Genomic DNA, 23345 nt, shown 5'->3' with positions numbered 1-23345 from the left:
GCCTCTTGTCGCTGTCACACTGTGGTGCAACTGTTATCCGTACCACAGCATAACTCTGTCTGCGGGAAACCCGGAACATGTACTATCGTTTGACAATGCACCATGCATGGGGGCTTAATTGAAAAGAAAAGACTAACGTGCATGTGGGATTAATTAAAAAGAAGGGACTAATATTAATGAATAAATGCAGTAATTTTAGTAGCTGTGTGACCGGTTACGAAGTCTCGTGACAACGAAAATCCTTGATTTACACCCATTCCAATGCACTACATGTCCATTTTAAAGGTATGCGATTTTGATTCACGTTAGTGCTCCATCCAACGAGTCGACCCGCAATGTCTAGTACCTACAAGTTGAACTCGGTGATAAGCGCCTTCCGGCGACAGAAATCCGACCGCCGGCTCGCCGTGTCGTCTCGTCTCTTCTCCCACCTCTAGCGTCGAAGATTAACGCGAAGAATAGTGCCCTGCTGTGTGAAAGAGAGCGAGCTACGTACAGCTTCACAGCTGCAGCTAAAAGCTCTGCGCTCGGAGGGGAGCGAACACTGGCTTTAGGTCGCACTCTGACACACATTCAGCGCACGCCGGCGAGTAACTCTACAAACAGCTGACGATCGCTGCTGATCCACGTCCTCTGCCTGCGAGCGGTATCTCGGATCAGTGCGTTGACTGCGCAGCCCCGGGTAAGGGTTGGAACTCGTTCTGCGTCGCGGCTGACTGGAAAGAACAACTTACAGCGGTGGGGGTTACCCAGGTTTCTTTGACTTGGCGCCCTGCTCCCTATTAGCTAGATGCAAACATTCAGCGCAGGGGCATTTAAGTCTTAAATTGATAAGCAACCTTATTGTAGGCACACTCGTAACGACTGTCTCAGTTAAGTCTTCTATTTCTCTCCGAGTGATCTTCTTTACATATCTGATTCACCGGAATATTTTATTTTTATGCACTACAAATTTAAAGACCTGTTGCCTGATGTTTTAAAACGGATCGTCTGTATTACAGTTTCGGTTTGTCACCTTTTTCGCAGTTTTTTTTTGTTTTTATCTGCATAATTTGACGCAGAATAAATAATTTTTTAAAATAATGAATAATTTGAGATTGAAATACAAATAAAATCTTGTTATTTTAAGAATGTAAAAAGATGATATGACAAAAGAGAGATTTGTTTGTGCCATCACTCATTGTGACTGGCGGTGAATACCTCGGAATGTTTCCTTTTAGCTGTTGATCGCCACTCACAACATAATACTGTATAGTTACTAGTAGAGAAATGGTACTGCTAATGCTATGCTTCGAAATTACGATTCTTTACTATTATTTGACAGATACATACAATTTCAGTGCATTTTGGTCTGTTATGTTTGATTCATAATTCTAGGTCTCTTATTTACTGTTACATCTCGTCGTCGTCATCATCATCCACTTCAGTGTCAGTGTTGTCACTGCCACTTAGCGGGTACTGTCCACCCTTTGGAGATTTTTGTTACGTTCCATATAGGCATGTCTGTTATGTCGTGTCCGCAGGAACTCTTCATGTGGTGTTTTTGAAATACTGTCTGTTAATGCTTTAAAGTGCGCCCACTGTTCTTGGTCTCTTGTTCAAGTCTGTATGAAAATCTACATCACTCCGTGACATTTTTCTTCATTTCGTGAAAGCACAAACATTTCTTGTCCCTAAGTATGGCAGGCCTTCTACACACAATTCCAACCGTCATAAAAATTGGCAGGAATGTCTTCTACAGGAAAGGGAGTAAACGCTGTCTGCGGAACAAGTAGTTTATTATTTGTTTTTTGGAGGCCAATACGTCGTTTGCTCAGTTGATGCTGTAATAGAAGTTCATTCAGTAAGTTGTTCAACTAATTAGTCAGACTCTTATATGCAGTTCTATTACCAATGGAAAATATTTATAATATTAGTCGTCATAATTGGTTTTAATGCCTCATTACAGAATCATTCGCTTAAGAAAACGACAACAACGCTTGAGTTTGGTGTCCATTTCAGAAACAATGGCTCCATTTCCAAGCAAATGTGCGAAGACTAAATTAAAAACAATCCTGTTCAACTGATGACTTTCATGGAACACATGAGAATGTTCTGCAAGAAAAGGGATCAATATACAAAGTATCTAAGTATTTCTCCATTCCATGGAGAACTTCAAAAAACCCTAAAGGTCACAATAATGGTGACAGACAATGTGACAATCGGCAAAACGGATAGACTGTTTGCTCTTACGAGTGAACTGGAAGTCAGTTATATATTCCAAGTGCAGGAAATAGGGCTTGGCCTCGACGTTAACTGGATAATCCGGTAACCATTGCAGCACAGTGAAATCAGTGTCTAAGAGAAGACAGAAGTCAAAGAACAAAAGAGATATGCAGAAGAAAACTGTCACGAAAGTAAGCACATTATCAAGAAATTAAGTATATAGTGTCAGAGAATTACTGGAGGTATGCAATAACGAATTTAGGTAGCATGCACGTTTTGTTTGCTACATTTTATTACTTCAACAGTTTTTCATTTCTTAAATGTTCTTAATTACGGGTTTGTAGATCAATGCACTGGTTTCTTACATGTAAAATATATAATTTATAGATGGACTATTTGTTTTGCTGTTCTTCTACAACCTTAATATTACGACGTTAGGTAGGTTTACCCTATGTATTTCTTTTTCTGTCTAGTCTAAGTGTACTGTAAGTCTATTGTATGCGTATGCCCACAGAAGAAGAATCCGGGAACCCTCTCCCCCGCATCAGTATGTAGGTATCTGTCTTAAACACAAGTGGTTTATGCGTGTGGGATAAGATTCATGGGCAGTTAAGAAGTGCGCCATACGGTGGATGGGGTCGATAGGTAGGGTTCAATCTTAACCGCTCCTTCGTATCAGAGTGGAAGCCGTACAGTCTATGTCCATTATCAGTTATATCCCACTCACATTGCGATGTATCTAAACGACAACTTTTAAGATGACGTGTCGTCTATGCCGGTACACCATTTACTGTGTACACCTTGTGTGTCGCCATCCTTAACCAGTACCTTGTAGTGCAGTATTTGGTCGTAGTATCTACGGGGCATATTCAGAGCACCACACACAATGCATCAACTGAGGTGGTACCGAAGGCTCCAGATATCCCAAGTGGCACACTTCTCTGCCCTCTTCTGACTCGTGCTTTGTTGGTGACTAGGTTCAGTGTGTGTGTGCCCACGTGCTAGCTGCGAAACAGAGTACTGATTCGAGGAGCCTACGGTGGTAGGTCCGTACTATTCGTAGAGGTAGTTTTTACTGTATTAAATTTAGCCTCAACAATTCTTGTAGTACTTTTTCTGCTTCGTCTGTTACTAGCTTATGTGTTCGCGGAAATTCATTTTCTGATCTATGTGAATCACAAGATGTCCCTTATTTTAACTGAAGGGTTCCTCTGGAGTGATCCTTTCAGTAATACGTGTGTTATTTTGTTTTCAACAATCCACCGGAATAACAGAGCGCATTAAAGCGCCGCTTCTGAAATAAAGGGAGGCGACCCTGCTCCTCATCAAATCCGATTCGCCGATTAACGACGAGGGCTGGTGTGCTTGCTAGTTTGAATGTGGTTTCACACATCGAAGTGAATTCCTGGTTTGTTCGCTCCAGATAAACGCTACGGAAATGTTTAAAACATTTTCTCAAACTTGAGATTTGCTCTAGACGCAGACAGATCGGGTAAACGGGTTCTGTACCCAGTGTGTGTGTGTGTGTGGGGGGGGGGGGGAGGGGGGGTTGAGTGGCGGCATCAGGAATTGTATCCCGCGGCGACAGCCTACCACTAATATTGCCTCAGCCCATATGATAATGCCTGCCGTGTAAAATATACGAGGACGAGGAGGTGAGCATCGTTTACGTATTTCTTTCTACAATGCGACTGCCAATGTTATGTTGGAGCTAATGTATGTGTCTGATAAGTCGTGTACAAACTAAGAGTATATAAAATATTGAACCTATTTTACAAGGCAGACTGAAGAGAGGAAAACCTATGTTTTGCTGAGATGTGTAGATTTAGAGAAAGATTTTGACATTGTTGACTGAAATACATCTTCGAAATTCCGAAACTTACAGGGGTAAAATACAATGAACAAATCGTAAATCATAACTTGATCAGAATGCAGGCTGCAGTCATTATTAATTAAAGAATGTGAAAGTTAGTAACTGAGACAAAAATTGTGCTAAAATCCAAAGAACTGTAGAGTCCACTTCTAGCCGCTAATCCTCGTTTATTTTGGAATCAACGTACAACCGGTTTCACGATAATGAATCGCATCTTCAGGTTAAATGTACGTACGAACTGGTGGTCGTTATGTGACAGACTAATAGTGCCTACTATGAAGGAGATAGGAAAGTACTCACTTGACTTGATTAATTTAAGTCATTCAACCAACACAATCTCCCAACGTCCTATAAGGCACATATCCTGGCATCATCAAGTGCAATGGACGTTGAAAGATCTCAGATAATTAGATTTTTCAACATTGATTGAATTTGATGATATCAGGATACGTGCCTTATCGAACGTCGGGAAATTGTATTGGTTTAATGGCTTAACGTAATCCAGCCGAATGAGTATTTCTTTGTTTCCTTCATAAGTTCACTTAACGGCCTCTAATTCCTATGGTTTTTTTTGTAGACTGAACCTGATGATGCGATTCATTATCGTGAAACCAGTTGTACCTTGATTCCACTATAAATGAGGATTAGCAGTTATAATCGAACTCTACAATTGTTTGGAATGTTTCACCACAAATTTCTGAATTTTTTTTAACTATGCGTAGATTAAGCTGCCGTTGCTCATATTCTAAAGTCTGAACAACTCAGTTTTATTATCAACGGTATATTTTCTCGGGGTACTGCTTTACTTCATAACTTAAACGATCTTCAAAGAGATTATATAAAACCGAGAATATTTCAGAAAATATAAAGGTGTGAACGCTAAAACATTTTTCGTTTTATAACAACACTTTCTACAAGAGCAAAGAGCAAATAAATAACGAGTTACTGCTTGACTTCCTGCACACCAAACTCGGAACGTAGCAAATTAAAGCGAACTCGCTAAAGTAGCTTCACCAGAAGATTATTCAACTGGTTCTTTCCCTAAATATGGCCGCGCCTTGTCACGGTCCGCGCGACTAACCGCGTAGGAGGTGCATGGGTGTGTGTGTTGTCCTTAACGTAAGTTTTTTTAAAATTAGATTAATTAGTGCGTAAGCTTAGGGACCTACGGCCTCAGCAGTTTGGTCCCATAAGACCTTACCACAAATTTCCAAATGCCTTAAGTATGTTCCACCATAATTTCGCCATTCAGAAATCATTCAAGAGCATGAGAATGACGGACGTCAACATGTTTTTATTGGCGATGATATGCAGAGTTTTTTGCTAATTTTAATGCACTGGCATAGTCAATACAAAGTGTTGGAGATAGCCCCGGCATTTCAACCAATTCGCTTAGTAAAAGACGTAACCAAATTAATTCTTTGGCTCCTTCACTTGCTGAAATAATTTATTTCAGTGGTAGATGTAACCACAACCTTCTGCAGCTGGCTTGCCCATGATATTGTCCCATCAGAGTACTTTGCCACAATACCGGTTGTTGAACGTATTGTCCGCTTGTCCCCAGCGAAATCAGTATCACTGTAAATTCTCAAATTTTCTTCCCTATCTTAGATAGTTCCATAAGTAAATGCACCTTTGAGATACAAAATTGTGCATTTCACTCGATTCCATTTCTCAGTGGTTGGTTTTTACATAGCTCGAGCAGCTTTGTTCACAGAAAACGTTATGTCTGGACGAGTTGCTGTTGAGAGATACATTAAACACAGGGGACAGAGGACGAAACTGCTTCATTTTGATCATTTTCTTCATATCCAACTGGAGTTGAAATCGTCTTGGATTTTGCCATTCGAAATTTTTCCAAATTTATTTCCTGTATTTTTCTTGATGTATCGTAATCGCTCCATCTTAATTTTCTTTATTTTTATGCCATGGAAATTGTTATATCAAGTTCATGTTCTAAAGTGTCCAAAAAAAGCTGTAACTACTTCTTAGTCATTGCCAACAATCAGACTATCATCAATGTAAATTGCTAAATAGCGTCTGTTTCCATTGTATTTACGGTAAAACAAAGAAGGATCTGCAGCAGTGTCTTGAAAACTCGCTTTGTTCATGACTCCCATAAAACGTTTGTTCCAGCGGTACGGTGCTTGTCTGAGTCCGTAGAGACTCCGTTTCAAGAGACACACTCGATGCGCATTATCTTCGAAGCCTTCTGGTTGTTCAATATACACTTCATCTTGAAGCATTCCATTCAAGAAAGGCCGCCTTCAACACCATCTTCTTTGAAGCAGCTACCGCTAGCAAAACTCGAATTGTTTCATAACGTGCAACAGGCCTATATGCACCTTCATAATAAATTCCTACTTGCTGAATATACCCTTCAGCAAGCAATAGGGGTTCGAAGTGAGTGCTTCTGTCAGCTGCTACTTTTCAACGTAGAACCCAGCGATTTTGCAATTCTTCGGCATTCGTGGGACATCCTACTAACATCCATGTACAGTTTCTGTTTAGTAGTTCTATTTCTTCATTAATACCTTGCATCCATTTTTCCTTTTCACTTGACTGCAAAACGTCAGTAAGACAGTTTGGATCCTTATGTTCGCCAACACTAACTTTTGCTAGCTTCAAGAACTCGCCACTTTCTATCCAGGCTGATTTTCTTCATTGTGTTCTACTTTCCAATTTATCTTCAGCAAGAAATTCATGTGTTTCGGCTTTCAGGAATTCAGTTGACTACATATTATTGTCATCTGATACTTGACTTCCTTCAGAATCAAGTGCGTTAAAGTTTTGTTCACTTTGACTTCCTCCAGAAGCAGAATGCCAAGGAATGTCAAATGTGACATGACCGCTACGTAAATTACAAACTATTTCTGGCTTAAATTTTACATCACGACTCAAAACCACTTTCTTTATGGAAGGAATCCAGACTCTAAATCCATCTTTGTCATAGACATACGCAACAAATTGACCAAAAACAAATTTATCATCAAACTTTGGACGAAAACGTTTGTTTCTGTGAGCATAGTAACCTGTACCAATAATTCCGAGGTGATCAAGTTTTCCTACTGGTCGATTGTACCCATAACTCATAAGGAAATTTGTCTGGAATGATTTAAAATATAGGCTGCTGTATTCCAAGCTTCTGCCCACAGTCTGCTTGGTAGGTTGCTTGCATTCAGCATCGAACGTGCAGCTTGAACAGTTGTTTTATTTTCGCATTCGGCCGAACCATTTTGTTCAGGAGTATAGGGTGGGGGAATCAGTAATTCTGTTCCCTTATCTATGAGCATTCCTTAGCTCCGCAGTCATTAAATTCTTCGCCGCCATTACATCTTAACCGTTTAACAGCGTGACCTTTGGTTTGGGCTTCGTTTAAAAATTGTTAAAGTACATTGTACACCTCATTTTTTTGCTTCAAAAAGAAAATTCGACGAAATTTACTGGAATAGTCTTTAGAATATCCATAATATCGAGCATCTCGAAGATACTCTGTACTCATTGTCCGCTGGCATCTGCATGGATCAATTCGGCAGTAACGATGGAGCGATTTACTCGTTGTATGAATGATAGTCTGTGCATCTTTCCCAATGCACAATCATCACAAAATTCTTCCTCACAGCCTTCTACATTGATTTTAAGTTTCTGTAAGATGTTCTTGGTTTATTATTTATTCTGGTGACCTAATCTTTCGTGGTACATTTGTAATGTTTCAGAAGATATCACTAAGTTCACCTGATTACCTTTTTCTGGCCTAACAACACGCGTACTCAACATGTGGAGCTCATCTTCCACATAGACTGTCGTGACGATGTCGCCGTTGGCTTTTTCCCGAATCCTAACACTTTCGCTATCAAACGTTGTCTCGTAGCCGTTACATGCAGCAGCTCTGGCTGAGGGCAAGTCAGCTCTTGCATCGGGGGGCAAATAAAACATTTTCCATTCTAGCACTGTACCAATTATTCTTTCGTCTTAATTCGGTACTGATAGTTCCTTGACCAAATGCACGCATATTTGTACCTTGCTTTCCTTATGAAACCGCTTCAGGAACATCATATTCGCTGAACAAAACGAGTGATATGCTTCGTAGCACCACTATCACAATACCATTTATTTACGTCAATACAATTTCTACTAGACGAACCCGTGCCGCATAAAGTAAATACAATGACACCACTCACCTTTTTCTCTTGCCACGCACTATTTTATTCAGGAGCATTCAGTGGACACTCTTCTGCCCAGTGACCTAGTTGTTTACATTTATCGCACGGAAATTTTTGTTTTGCTCGACCTTTCGACATCTTCTTTTTCGGTGTGTTAGAAACGACAGATACAGTTAAGTCCGGTGCATTTTGATCACGCAGTTCAATGGTACAAAGTTTTCCAATGTGTAAATTCAGCCGGCCGTTGTGGCCGAGCGGTTCTAGACGCGTCAGTCCGGAACCACGCGGCTGCTACGGTCGCAGGTTCGAATCCTGCCTCCGACATGGATGTGTGTGATATCCTTAGGTTAGTTAGGTTTACTTAGTTGTAGGTCTAGGGGATTGATGACCTCAGATGTTAAATCCCATAGTGCTTAGAGCCATTTGAACTATTTGTTTAAGTTCAAACTCTGATTTTCCGCTGGTATTGTCTCCCAAAGATCTTTAAAGTTATCATATTCCTTTTCTTGGGTAGATAAAATTCGACCATTTCATGTTCTTTCAGACAACATGTTCTCTTCATGCTCCGTTAATTCATCATTTAGATCTACAAAAAACTTCTGCAGCTTAACCACATGCATGCTAATATCTTCTGTTTCATCGCGTTTAGCCCGAAAAAAGTTTTCAGTTAACATGTTCAACCGTTGCATGCTGCGACGTTCAAATCGGGTATAGTTTCTCCAATATTTCTTTAGCATTTTTGCACGTAAACACAAGTTCACCAAATGGTTTGCTTAGCGCACTTACGATTAGAATTAGTGCTTTCGCGTCATTCTTTTGCCATTCTGCATACGCTGCCTTCTGTTCAGCAGTAGGATCTCGAGGCAACATAACAGATTCGCGCGTATTGACAACAATGCCTTTGCGTCCATATGAACGGAGCACCATAGATAGGTGCCATTCAATTTGCCAATTCGTCAGGCCCTTCAAGTTTATCAGTATTCACTTTATAATCTCCATTTGTACCCAGGTTCTTACCGTACAACTCGTGTCAACAAAAAAATTCTTCTGCCAGCACACACTGGACTGAATCAATTTTTTACAGAAAAAATTTTTCTTGTTCTTTTTACGTGGTCTGGGCCCATTCCTGTTGTAAATTATAAAGACTGAACAACTCGGTTTCATTTATCAACGGTGTATTTTCTCAGAATACAGATTTGCTTCATAACTTAAATGAACTTCAAAGAGATCACATAAAAAATTCAGAAAATATCAAGGAATAACACATCATAGTGAACGTTAAAAAATTTTCCTTTTATGACAATAGCTCACACAAAACTTACAACTTCTTCGTTTTCTGTGTCCACAAATCTCGACCCTCGTCGATTATTTTATTTCACCACAAATATGCAGATTTTTCTGCTTATAGAACGATGGTCCCCAAGTGTGGACCACCTAGTTACTATTAGTGCTAAAATTAAAATGCAGAATCTTTTAAAGAACGATTCATATGTGGTTTAGTGTTTGTTGTATGCTGAAAATGGCTGCTCCTACAAACAGGATGGTGAGAGTTAGTTCACGTTTGCTTATATTTAGTTCATACTATAAATTACACATGTTTGACTGTCCTCGTACCTAGACCTCAGGTCATAATGCAGATAAGAGAAAAAGAAGTTAATGTTCCACAACGATTGATATTGAAACTCTACGGTGATATCATGGGTCTTTCAATCATAAATAGAGAAAATACCGTCTGTGACAGACTGCAAAATACATTTTGACAAAATTATAATTAATTACAAATACTTCACGATAGTTGGTAGGAGAGGAGGGCATCCTTGTATAGTGAATTTCTCTCACAGCGAAGATGATGTAGAAAATGTGAATAAATAGTCGAGAAGAGGTGTCTTGCAACAAACTGCAGAAATTAGGTTTGACAACGTTGAAAATCTACCAAAATGTCTTGAAGCAAAAAATGTTTCAAAATACAGGAAGCCTAGTTGCAATTCCTAGACAATAGTCATATGAGTCAAATGTGAAATTTATTTGTGTTCTGTGGAAAATAGTTTTGAAGCATATACTAAAAAGCAAATTTTTTTTACTGGCAGCATCAAATTATTACTTGCCAGAAATTATCGCTTGATTCTTATTTCTTTTCATTTATGAAGCTACTTTAGAGCATCAGCAAAAATTAGTGTTGGAAATCACATATTTCGAAAATATAAGCATTAAGAAACCTATTTTCTATGTACATAACAATACACAGTTGACTTTTTCAAGTAAAGTAAATATTTTACTGTAATATTAAAAGTAAAAACAAAGCAAAGTTTAGCATGTTTTCACGATATGTAAGATTGTAGGTCCACACACGTGAACTTCCATTTATACCTTAGTGAATCGCAAAAAAAATATTTCTTCTGCATTGGTGTCATGCTTGTGAGTTGGTTTGTTGGAAAACATGCAAAGCATTTTTCTGTGAATTTTTTTTTTATCTCAGGAGTGGAGAGGTTATGTTGAGTGTTGTGTGTCACCCATTTTGTTAATCTGTGCATCGACCAAGCAGTAGAGAAACCAAAGGGAGGTTTCGAAACAGATTTAAAGTTCATGGAGACGTAATAAAAACTTTAATGTTTGCGGACGACATTGTTATTTTGTCAGAGAACTTGAATGGAATGGGTAGTGCCTTGAAAAGAGGTATAATTTGAATATCTAAAAAAGCAAAGAATAATAGTGTAGTCAAAGCAGGCGATGTAGCGTGAATATAATTAGGAAGTGAGACGCTAAAGGTAAGTTTGGTTTTTTGGGCAAAAAAGTAATCGACTACAGCTGAAATAGAGCGGATACAAAATGCAGACTGCCAATAGCAAGGAAAGCTTTCCCGGAAACGGAGACTATATTTATACTGGATGCAAATTATGTGTAGGGAAGCATTTTCTAAAAGTAATTGTTTTGAGACCAGATTTATATCCAAGAGAAATGTGGACGACGAGCAGTACAGACAAAACAATGAAGTTCTTTAATGTGGTGTTACTGAGGACTGATGAAGCTTTATAGGCTAATCGAATATAACTGATGAAGAGAGACTGATTCGAATTGGAGAGAGGCGGGGTATGTGGCACAGCTTGACGGCAGATTGATAGAACACGTACTGAGGGATTAAGGGATAGTTAATTTTGTAATGTAGAGAATTATTTATGTGTACTGGAGGAGAGAGAGCTAACATTTTAGAGTGCCCAAGACTTGAATACAGTAAGCACATTAACATTAATATTAGGTTCAATGACTATCCAAATACGTGAAGATCTGCACATGATTGACTAGCGTAAGAGATACAGCGAACCAGGATCAGACCTAAGAAGCAACAACACAGGTTGCACGCGCGACTGCTACGGTCGCAGGTTTGAATCCTGCCTCGGGCATGGATGTGTGTGATGTCCTTAGGTTAGTTAGGTTTAAGTAGTTCTAAGTTCTAGGGGACTGATGACCACAGATGTTAAGTCCCATAGTGCTCAGAGCCATTTGAACAGGTTGCACGATAAACTTCTAACGATATTGTGTGACGTGGGGACACAGGCAGCTGTAGCAGCGACCTAGCGGTGCAGGGTGACGTAGGCAACACGTCAGCAGCTCTGCGGCTGCGGTGACGGAGCAAAGTTCGCCCACGCGCCACAACTCGCCGACCAGCCGTGATAGTCTAGTGGTTAGGACATTGCGTTGTGGCCGCAAGAACCCAGGTTCGAATCCTGGTCACGGCAAATGGCTATATTTTTGTAATGAGTGGATGGATCTAAACACGAAGACGTAAATACAGCAAACAACCAAAAGAGGAGATCGAGTCGGTGCAGTATGTGTATTACTAAACGGATAAAGAGGTCACCTTCTTACCAAATCCTAGATGAAGGTTGTGTATCTAACGGCTTCCAAGGGCATTAAAATTTGATTTTCAGTAGTACATGTAATTATTGATCAAATTAAAAAAAATAAAACGCTGTCATAATCTACTCGTTAAGCGATATAATCTTAAGTTAAAGATTTCACCCGATAAAATGAAGTATGAAAGTTAGGAGATGTGTACGTATCGTGAGGCAGCGAATTGCACAGCCTGCAAATTGCAGATTTTATTCTTGCAATATTTGGGAATGAGAACATTTAGCGATTGCCAACAAACTTTACACCGCCGCCCCACAAATTACTGCAAGGAAAAACAGTTTTTGCTTACTGCATTTTCACTGTTGATGCAGTAAAACTTCAGCATCAGGCATGATCTTTCACTTTGTTACTTCTTCACTATCCACAATACATTTTGCAAGTATTATCCACAAGTGACACCTAACGTATGCGCAAATTATCGTTCTACGACTTGCGGTTCACAAGATATAACGTCATAAAGACTGAAACGATGTGAAAAACTCGGTCGTCTGAAAATTTAACTAGGCTGGCCCTGTGGGCCGAGAGGTTCTAGGTGCTTTACTCTGGAACCGCGCGACTGCTACGATCGCAGGTTCGAATCCTGCCTCGGGCATGGATGTGTGTGATGTCCTTAGGTTAGTTAGGTTTCAGTAGTTCTAAGTCAAGGGGACTGATGACCTCAGATGTTAAGTCCCTTAGTGCTCAGAACCATTTGAAACATTTTCAAAATGGAACGCAAACGACGTAGACTATGCTAATCAAGTACTAGATAATGAGCTAGACCGGTGGGGGGAGGGGGGGGGGGAGGGAAGAATGGGGGACGGGTGTTTAGTAGAAAATGCTGAATTGGTTATCTGATGTTCTTAGTAATCTTAATAAGACCAGTGTACCATGCATTATTGCTGTTCCATATCACCTGTAGGAAGCATCTTCCAGGTGTGATCAAATTCCAGATTGTTTAAAATACTCGATAGTAAAGTAACTTTATAAAAACAGAGAAATAACGTAAAGCTTTGTTTTTTTTTTGCGTTCGATGTGGTGTAGAATGGACCTTAGGCAGGCTATAAAAGCACAATCTTTTCATGGGCTTTTCTGAGAAAATCCCGAAAAAACTATGATTTTTGTGTACGAAAAGTATCAGTTGGGGGGGGGGGGGGGGCGGGGGGGCCAATTCTAAGAATATCTGTTGTGGCAGATCATTGAAATTATTACCGTACGTTCTCAGGGAACTTCTAATTTATTTATTTTTTTTTTTTTTTTAGTGAAAACATGGAAAGGGTTCTACGTTCGTAACAAGGGTTCTGAGGTCACCAAGCTATGTTTTCAGTCAGCATATTTTCACCAAATAAAGCGCACTCTCTGTACCAGATCACTTCACCCCTATACAATACCCAAGTGGTACTGCAGTGAGAAAAAGGGACTGATAAGGTTCTTAACATATTTGAAAAGAACTAAAAATGGCTCCCAAGACTTATGTGGTACGTGAAGGACTGAAAATTTAGTAAAATATTTATAATAACATTTTCAATCGAAGATTTGAATAATAAAAAAAGCCGGTCGTTTTCAATGAGTAGTGATTGACGGGCAATATATTCTGAAAATACCTGAAGCAAACAATTCTTTGTTGCCAGTATATTATGCGTACTTGTTTATATGTGTCAAAGTGTACTAATGTGTCGAAGTATGCAAATAAACTGTCAGAACTTAACTGAACTATAGAATTTGTTTTATATAAGCAGCACATACTGATGTAACAGGAAAAAGAAGGGAACCAGACGAAAAATGCTTGTGTCGGAGAAGAAAAGTTGAGTACGTTCCTTTTTAAAAGAACGACAGAAAAGTGGGAAACCAGCTCCCTCAGTCTTCAGTCCTGTTTCCCCATTCCTCAGCAAAAATTCTGGCGTGCGAACATATTAGAGTTTTTTGTGCTGAAAGAAGGTAGCAGAGAGACAGTAACGGTAGAAGAGAGAGGAGCAGATTAATGTTGAAAGTCCCGTCGACAACGAGGTCACTAGAGACGGAGCATAGGCTTGGTTTAGGGAAGGATGGAGAAGCAAAGTTGCCGTGTCCTTTCGGAGGAACCATCCCAGCCATACAGGGAAATCACTGAAAATTTATATCTGAATGACCGGATGCGGGTTTGAACTCGAAAAGAAAGAGAGAGAGGAGACAGTGGAAATGAAAAATGCGGTTGATTGGAGACCATAGATAGGCTTGGGGGTCTGGACCCGCCAACACTCGCGAACACGTAGATATAGGGTAGGGGACATTTCGGACCGAAATGTTGAACCTTGTGGGTATAAGCTGGAACCCACAGAAATTTTACTGTTGAGATATGATGCAGATAGTGACAGTGGGAAAAAAGACTAAAGGAGACAGTGTTAAGTGGACAGGATACAATGGCTGTGGCTTATTCTGTAAATCAATGGGAGACAGTGAGAGGGAGATGAATAATATGAAGACTTAACTAAAAAAAGAAAGAGACAGCATAAAAGGATTCAGAATATTGTGTGCCCGACAGGAGCATTTTTCTCTGGTTTAATCTTGAATGCTGTGTGTCTCCACAGGTGAATAATGGGAATGTTAATAAAAATCACCCAGCTGTATTTCAGGTATGTCCAATACTTTGAAACCGGCGTCGTTCTCAAGGAGCATCTTCAGGTGGAAACGAAAATTAGATTTTTGAGTCACAACACCTGCACATTTAGGCCACATAGTGAGAGACTCAATCAAGAAGATCGCTGGGACTTTCGTTCTCACCTGAAGAAGCTAATTTAGTACGAAACCGGATTTGACATAGGAAAAGCACCGGAAATCCAGCTGTGGTGGTTTCTGTTAATGTTTCTTATTTTGGAACAACACGTGCTATGCACTTACTCCAAGAAACTCTCGGGGATGTCACTAATGGGCGTACTGAATCAACAATAGTAGATTGAAATCGATCAGAATCGACGCATTTCAGGCCGCTGAAAATACAGCTAGAAGACAACACAGTATGTAGTGCGTTTACGTCCACGAACGCAGAAGTGACACGTTGACTTAACGATCGATGAAATATTACATGAAAATTGGTTTTGCGATCGTCATATTTGAGACGCTAGTCGCACTAAACGCCATACCATATGACAGCTATACCTAGTAACAAACTGAAAGGAATCAATACCGCTCAACAGAATTCGGTATCTATCGATTCAGCTTTTCTCATTAGCGAACTGGTGGAGGCAGTTCTTTGATGAGGGGATGGTTGTTGAGGGACAATTGCTCTATGGTTCCTTACGTATCCAGAAAGCTGAAATGAAATTCCAGTGTTGAAGAGGCAACAAATCGTAACCAGAAAGTTGAAATGTGATTCCAGAGTTGAAGAAGCAACAAATCTGAGATTGACGAAGACAGTGCAAAACATGCGGTGGTGCAGGACTCTGTTCTGTGAGCAATCATTACTCATCTTGATATCTGTGTCAATAATGATCGGTCAGTAAATTTTATATATGACTCAAATTTTTCTGCACTTGCATCCAAAATAATTGGTTTTGTGACAGATGGTGAATAGAATTTAAGTGACTCTAAAGGTAAGACAGTATCATTTTCCCACGATGAATGTGTTACCTAAAGGCGGAACTTTTCTATTTTTACTGTACTGATCTAGGCTTCTTCGTTCTACAGTCAGTATAGGTTTTTAAGACATTATCGAATGTTCAAATAGCACGAGGTGTCATACCTGTGAAAATAACAGTGTACTCACATGATTCTTTTGAGTCTGTCCAAATTCCCTTTTACCAGAAACTGCAGACTTGTATTGCTTTAGACGGTGGGCATTTCCAATACCTAAAAACATAAGTTCAATTTTATGCAATGTGTTATCACCAGTCTATTGAGATTTCCCTTTCGTTGTAGTCGCTAATGAAAACATAACACTGTAAATGTAAATTGTTTACTAATTAAAGTATAATTATTCAACCTTTAGAACATGATTCCCTGTTTTACGTATCCATCGAGTTTGTGCCATTCATCTTTCAATCCTCTTACAGAAACAAATGCAGCGCTGTAACCGCGACTGACTAGCGTCTACAGATGACGTGCTTTTTGCCTCTCAGCTGGTGAGTCGGGCCCACCTGACGTAACCAAGAGTGATTAGTAACTTTTAAATCTTTTCCCCGTTGTGCTGAATCTGTAATAAGCCACATTTAGCAGCATTAAGCTTTAGAAACCTAGCAGTGTAGTATATCGTCAGAGACTTCCTCATAAGGTAGCAATCAGATCGGTGTTCTAAATACAGCAACCACTTTCTGATCTACGATATTATCAGCAGAAATTTGTATACTTCCTTAAAACCACAGACTTGATAGGAACATTTCTTTAATCAATGATGCTATGCCACGTGACCGTCATTTAGTAAGAACTTTCCTTGATTTACCTCTGTGAAAACAAAAGACGATATTATGAGGCCTTCTTCGTATACCCATAATTGAAATGGACGATTTGGGACGTCAGCTAGTATAATATATGTTAAAAAATGACGAAATTCCTCCAGCTGTATTAAGGTGTTGGTTTTATTGGCGACTGGTTTCGATGTTGTTACATCATCTTCAGATCCATACTTCACAGCAACCGTCTGTGTCTAACACTAGTAGTCAGTGGTGAGATAGGCGTGTTCCATGCGGAAGGCAGTAAACTACCTTCCTTCCGCATGGAACACGCCTGTCTCACCAATGACTACTAGTGTTAGACACAGACGGTTGCTGTCAAGTATGGGTCTGAAGATGATGTAACAATATCGAAACTAGTCGCCAATAAAACCAACACCTTAATACAGCTGGAGGAATTTCGTCATTTTGTAACATATATTATGAGGCGGTTACGTAGGATGGCAGGAGATACCCCCTATGTATTATTTTACACACCTGTAGCTAAGCTCAAGTGAACTACACAATTAAAACATGAATATATTACGCCGTTTACAAAAAGACGAAGTTGTTATTCATTAAAATAAGGCACATCAGGAAAATGCTTACTATATGGAAAACTACATTTTGAGCCGTTATTAGAGTATATTGTGAGGTATACGATAACAATACAGCAGAAAAAGTCGTTATGAGTTGGTAATTTTTGTTACAAATTTTTTGGTAACTTTACCGATAACTGGAAAGAAACACTTTGAGGCAACGCGTTTATATGGAAAGAAGTGCCGCGCGGAGTGGCCGTGCGATTTGAGACGTCATGTCACTGACTACGCGGCCACTCCCGCCGGAGGTTCGAGTCCTCCCTCGGGCGTGAATATGTGTGTTGTTCTTAGCATAAGTTACTTTAAGTTATTGAACATTTTTTGGAAAGAAGTGTCTGAGTGGCAACAGTTTTAAAAACTGGCCAGGTTCGAGTAAGACTGTCGCTCTGAGGGTACCGTACGATCTTAATTATGTATATAAACAGTTCATCCATTCCGGGAATCGAGGATATCTACCATTTATGCCCGTTTTCGACAGCGATACTGGCAAGATATCGGTCCAGGGATCCCAAGATTTTCCATAAAGTTTTAATTTCAGTAATATACATGTGAAATAAAGTCATGCAGGACGCAGGCGACCTTTACTATAGTAATCAGTAGTTCTGAATTCAGTCCTACTCTGTCGCAATGATAAAAGCCGAAGATCAGGCAAGGAATGACTGTTGTTCACAGAATAGTCTGATAATGTTTGCTTCACATACTGCTTGAAACGCTATATTTACGTGCAACAGTCGGTCCTGGGAATCTGATCATGGATAAATTCCGAAACACGTCGTTTGAGCAATAAAGTCATCCCTTGCATGATGTCTGACTTGCGATCCAGTTAGCCTGAATGCAGAACTACTGATTGTTTTAATTTCGAGTTGGACGTCGGATAACAAATGACGAAAGAAATATTTTTTCGTGTGATATAATTACAAATCAACAATTTTCGGAAATTTTCCTTTACTTGCAATGTGAAACCTTGCTTCTTGCCAAATTTTATGATTCTCGGTCGCCGGGAAATACCCTGTTCGTTTTGATGAATGAGTTTACGAGTGTCAAAATATTTGACATAAACGGGCGTATTTTTTGGTTGCATTAACTCACAAGCTTAAGTCTTACACCGACGAGAGAACATAGGTCTTAGCGACACGAATTTGTATTTGATACGTCTACCCGTTACTGAGGAAAAGAGCTTTTAACAGATGGACATACAGACAGACGGACAACAAAGAGTCCATATATCTGTTCCGTTTTTACAGACTGAGGCACGGAACCCTAGAAACTGGTGACTATGTAGATAGATGAGACATGAAACTGTGACCGTGGGTAGACTCCTCATATCACGGTCATAGGTACTTACGAGCATTACGTATATGGTACGCATAATGGGCAACAAGCTGTTCCTTAATCATGGCCATTAGTCATAAATACGCCACGCGAAGTTTACTTCGATCCGACCCCAAATCACAGCCAGAAAACTGTATCAGAGTACTGTTTTCTCCTCTGAATTGTCAGATCGTCTGTCACGCCATAATTTCTCGATTCGTGCATTTTTATTTGCTTTTCGCTCGAGTGAAAGAAACTTTAGTGGTTTGTGGGTAACACATAATAATAAATCGAAAAAGAATAACGAGGCTTAATTAAAAGGTAGTTACATTTCAAGTTACCAAAGGGAAAGGAACAGACAAAGTCTTAGAACATTTTTCACGTCCGGCCGTTTATTTCTAGAACCCCACTTTGTACTCCAGCCCGTGTGAACTACCCGAAAGCGGCAGAGAAATTGTGTCGCCATTACTTTCATTAAATGCTTTACAGGGGGCATAGATCTTTGCGGTGCGTGACGTCACGAGATCTAAAAAGGTACTGTATCGAGGAACTTGGTGCACAGCGCTTCTCAGTCCACCAATGAAAAACTGGTAGGAGTGCAATGATCCCTAGAGTTTATTAATTCACTTAGCTTTTCGTCGGGAGGAAAAATATTTGGAAGTATTTGCCTGTCGCCTGTGATTATCACCGGAGCGAAAAATAAGTTAAGTTCATAACGAATTTGTCTGTCGCGCAACCGAAATGTTCTCCGCTGCACTTTTGATTGAAGATTCAGTATTCGTTCGTCGGCGACGCCGTGCTAAGCAGAATAGATAATTAGAACGAAACGTGACTCCACTTTTCAGTCACGCAATTTTACCGCTGGCGATTCCCACGTCCCTGAAAGTTAAATGTTCTCTCCAAGAAATATTTACGAATTCTAAAGTGAGCGAAGAGCGGTCGTCGGCGAAGAAATGTTAAAGACCAATAATTATTGTTGCTAGCTGTCAATGAACGGAGAAAATTAACGATACGCTTCGCCTCGTTCGTCGTAGCAAACGACGCACGTAGCGGAGGATGCACCTATTGTAATGAATCATTCGGAAGTCTTAGTAAATTAAGAGAGAAATAAAATGTAAGAGAACGGAAAGGGTGCTTGTGGTTTCGAATACAATAATTTTTTCATTCTGCGTCGTTCTCGGAAGTGCTTCCTTCGACTTGTGTGTTTTATTGATTCCCGGAAAAGCTGTCACGACAGGCAGCTTCAAAAACTGATCTCCGTCCCTAGAATTAAAAGTGAACCAATTACGATACGTTAGCCTTGCGAGATTTCTCCTCAGACGGTGACAGATCTGCCCTGCCTCTTTAACCGTAGCTGTACCGCCGAGTTACTCTGGCGGGTACGTCGCTCATGGACTCCGTTATGACAGCAAATGCAAGACAATAACACACATTCAACACACACACAAATTCAGAACATTAAACTCTTATTAACTCAATGAACGTCTAGATGAAAGACAAAAGCAAAAAATTAAGGAACTTCAGATGTATCTGAAACATTCAGAAGAGTACAGCCCTTGTCAGAAGCGTTGGTAGCTTCATGAAGATTCAGCTCATACCGGCACTGGCACGAAAAACAATTAATCTTCGAATTATTAGCACAATGTTGTTGTGATGTGAATTCGCGACATTCGTCATTAAGGGCTTAATAGACAGCAGAATTGTCTTTCTTTTATTTATAAATTCAGTTTGATATATCTTAATGTGTATGTCAATGTTTTGTAAACACATGAAGTAATGGTACCTTTTAGTGACGTGGGAACTATTTGCGTAAATATTTTTACTCTTGTTGATGCAAAGTTCTAATTTTATTTCTTATTATTTGTAATAATACATTTTTAAAGGCTTAAATGCGAGGGTTGGAATTTTAATAGTGGCAACTATGTATTTAAAGCTCGTACAAAATAGATACGTGTTTCAAAGTTTTAATAACCTTCAAAGTAGTCACCAGCATTATGTATAACCCGTTGCCAGCGATATGGAAGTCGTAGGATACTCTTAGCAGTGCCAGTTGTGTTGACAGTTCGAGCGACTCGGTCTATTGCCCGACGAATTTGTAGCAGTTCTGAAGCAAATGCCTTCAAGTGTTTCCTTCAGTTTAGAAATCGAGTTGAACTTTCGAGGTCTTAAGTGAGGGGAGTGCAGTAGGTGGTATAGCACTTAGCAGCCCCATCAGTCAAACAAATCAGTAACAGCTTGCACTGTACTTGCTTGAGAATTGTCCTGCAAAACGATAATCAGGTCCTGCAGGAATGTCATCACTTCTGTCTCTAAGCTGGTCGTAGGTTGTGTTCCAACAATGAACAGCATAGAGATAGAAGTGATGACACTTTCTGCAGGACCTGACCACCATTTTGCAGGACAGTGCTCAAGCAAGTACAGTGCAAGCTGTTACAGATTTTTTTTTTTTTTTTTTTGACTGATTGGGCTGCTAAGTGCTATACCACCTACTGCACTCCCTTGACTTAAGCCCTCGTAACTCGATTTCTAAACTGAAGGAAGGACTTCACGGCATTCTCTTCAGAACTGCTACGAATTCGTCGGGCAATAGACCGAGCCGCTCGAACGGTCAACACAACTGGCACTGCTAAGAGTATCATACGACATCCACATCGCTGGCAACGGGTTATACACAATGCTGGCGACTACTTTGAAGGTCAGTAAAACTTTGAAACACGTATCTATTTTGTACGAGCTGTAAATAAATAGTTGCCACTATTAAAGTTCCAACCCTTGTAATTAGCAAATACTACGGAGAGTAATATAAAATAGAAAGCGTGTGTAAGCAAATCTATTAACGTTGAAAGAGAAGTGCACTAGATAGGTCAATGACGTTATTTGTTGCTAAGAGTCGGGTAGTTGCTGACAGCGAGTAACCGTGCTTGGTTATAGCGGTGTTGGGAGAAAACGCTTGTGATTTTGATGACCTGACAAGTCAATGGGACAGCATTTGGCACGATATTCCTCAGGAAGACATAAAACAACACTATCAGTCCATGCTAAGCTGAATAACTGCATGCATAAGAACGAGAGATGGACCAACGCGTTAATGATTTGCTTAATTTGTGGAGCTCTTTCTCTATCAATCAATTTTTCTGAAACTGTAATCATTTGTTTTTCTGTACGTGTACAAGACATATACCGATTTTTGCCCCATTTGGGTAATTCCTTCGTGGTGTGGTTTTTTTTCTGAGAGAGTATACCGCACACATATTTTTTTCCGTAATGTATTTACCTACGAACTCTACTTGTTCGCTCTATATAGGAAAGGAGTAACCATGAAACCACTAACGTCACAGTCTTGTTCGCCGGATCATAGTGAGCACAGTGTACTCTCTATGAGAAGTTGAAAATGTAATGCTGTAAAGACGCCATCTGAACCCTGTTTGGCATAATAGTATAGTACACTCGGCCACCTGGAAGCAGGCCAAAGACCGAAGTCTCAGTATCCTTGGATGTGCCACAGGATTTCGTTTCGAGGCTTTTGCGACTCTTTCGGAACACAGGAAATAATAGTCTTAGACCAGTACAAGTTCGAACAAGAATAAACACCGCACAGCAGGACCGATGTCTGGCAGTAACTACCCGACGAAAACGAAGTACAACTGCAGGACAGTTGGCTGTAGAGCTTGCAGCTGCCTCAGCAGTTGATGTTCTTAGACGTCCGGCCGTGTGCGTTAAGCTCACTCCAGCACAGAGGCGGGCTTGTGTACAAAGTATTATGGACTCGACAACATCAAAATTTGACCACGAATGAATGGAGGAAAAGACTCTTCAGTTTGCAAAATAATTCTCGTCGCACATTGGGAGAGAACCTGGTAGCCGATAAAACCCCAGCAACTTTGTGGAAAGAGGCCAGTTTGGTGGTGATGGGGTTATGGTGTGGGGAGGCATAATGTTGGATAGGTGTACAGAGATGCACATCTTCGCTGGTGGTCGTAGTAATATTGTACAGAGGTTCAGAGATGAGGTACTGCTATCAATTATTCACCTTTTCAGAGATGCAGTTGGTCCATACTTCCTCTTTTCGGACTATGATGTCTGACCACCTAGAGCTGTTCTGGTGGATGAATATCCTTGCATCGACTGCTCAGCAATGTCTCCGGATCTGAATCCTATAGAACATGCCTGGGATGTATTAAGGAGGCGAACTGCATCCCGTCAGTCTCCATCAAAGATACTTTGGCACCGCTCTTGCTGCGGAATGGTAGCGACTGCCAAGAGAGCTCTTGAACCATCTCTTAGAAAGCATGCCACGTCGCTCTGTAGCATGTGTGGCTCTTAGGGGTGACGCTCCCTATTAACAGCTTCTTTTGTTGAGGGAGATATTTCCCAGTTGTGTTATTTCCTTACAGACGTGTTTCTTAGCTATCAGAACTTTCCTAACATTATGTTTCGGGAACTGTTTCGTGCCAAATGTAGTTTGATTGAGCTGCAGCTTGTTCATTAATCCCTCCGAAATCCAGATCAGGCGATATGTTCTCTTTTCATGATTAAGCTTAACATTTATCATAGAATTCATTTAAAGAATTAAATAAGAACGAATTTTCAAAATTTGACATCGTTGTAATTTACACTATATAAAATCTAAATGTGCACTCCCCATTGTGAATGTTTGAATTAGTACTATGATTATTAATACATCTTTGCACTCTCCGATTATGCGAATGTATAAACTGGGAAATGTTGTTTCTTTCTCCCTCCTTTGGAGAAAGTCATTCGTCTCGTAATTCTTGTTGTGTGTATTTCCCTTTCTGTCTTCAACTTCCTGTGGTTTGTCAGTTCCACCACTGAACCCAAGAGCCATGTAACATTTATTGTTATTGTTTTTTTTCTGTAATACGAGGCCGGCCAGAGTGGCCGA

General features: G+C 40.1%; 1 non-coding gene across 1 annotated transcript; it reads left to right on the top strand.

Annotated features, from left to right (window-relative positions):
- Positions 1 to 11903: 11903 nt before the first annotated feature.
- Positions 11904 to 11975, top strand: Trnah-gug (transfer RNA histidin (anticodon GUG)). The gene has a single exon. It is a non-coding gene; the product is annotated as a tRNA-His (tRNA).
- The last annotated feature ends 11370 nt before the right edge of the window (positions 11976 to 23345 follow it).

Source organism: Schistocerca serialis, chromosome 2 (genome assembly GCF_023864345.2).
Source record: "Schistocerca serialis cubense isolate TAMUIC-IGC-003099 chromosome 2, iqSchSeri2.2, whole genome shotgun sequence".
NCBI lineage: Eukaryota > Metazoa > Arthropoda > Insecta > Orthoptera > Acrididae > Schistocerca > Schistocerca serialis.
Note: the sequence above shows the minus strand (reverse complement) of the source record. Positions and strands in the feature narration are given on the sequence as shown.